Consider the following 764-nt stretch of genomic DNA (forward strand, 5'->3'; position numbering starts at 1 on the left):
CCCCCCGCCCCCTTCATCCTGTTGCTGAAAACAAGATTAATCCGACGAGGGCGTAAATGCGAAAGCTGTGTCATCCGGCGCTGGCCTGGCGCAGCCACCCACCTTCTCCCCACCCTCTCACTCCTCTCTCTCTCTCTCCTCTCATATATAATCCATGCACACAAATTTTCGCTAAATTCGACGGCGCATGCGCTCATCGCGCTCATTTCCGACGCAGTAATAGCATGGCCCTTTCTGGAAATGTGGAAAGGGGGTGGGGGGGAGTCGAAATGCTATACTGTCTGTCTCTCTCATTTTAGTATAGTGCGTCAGCGAAGAGACTCGCTCTATCACTCACTCACTTGCACGTTACACGTTCACTCACTCACTCACTCACTCACTCACTCACTCACTCACTCACTCACTCACTCACTCACTCACTCACTCACTCAACCGTGGATCTGATGGAGGCGGCGGCAGTATTGGGTGAAAGAGTTTAACACGGCTCCGCGTCATTTCCCCTTTAATCACAACGCGACCACCCCTCCAGCCCGTGAAGGTGGAGGGGGGAGGGGGCGTGGAGACATCGCTGCTGGCCGCGACGTGGCATTTGCATTTATGAATTACGGCGCGGCAGGAAGAGCAAGGCAAGCGAAAAACATAAACCGGAAACGAGTTCAAAGCGCGCGCGCGCGCGGCGAGGGTTTAGGAGCACGGGGTGCTGGGGGGGTTGTGTGGAGTCCGAGCCGTCCCTAGCCGGTCGTTCTGTCAGCCTGCCCGTTCTC

Source organism: Frankliniella occidentalis, unplaced genomic scaffold, assembly GCF_000697945.3.
Source record: "Frankliniella occidentalis isolate FOCC.00 unplaced genomic scaffold, Focc_3.1 Scaffold72, whole genome shotgun sequence".
Classification (NCBI taxonomy): domain Eukaryota; kingdom Metazoa; phylum Arthropoda; class Insecta; order Thysanoptera; family Thripidae; genus Frankliniella; species Frankliniella occidentalis.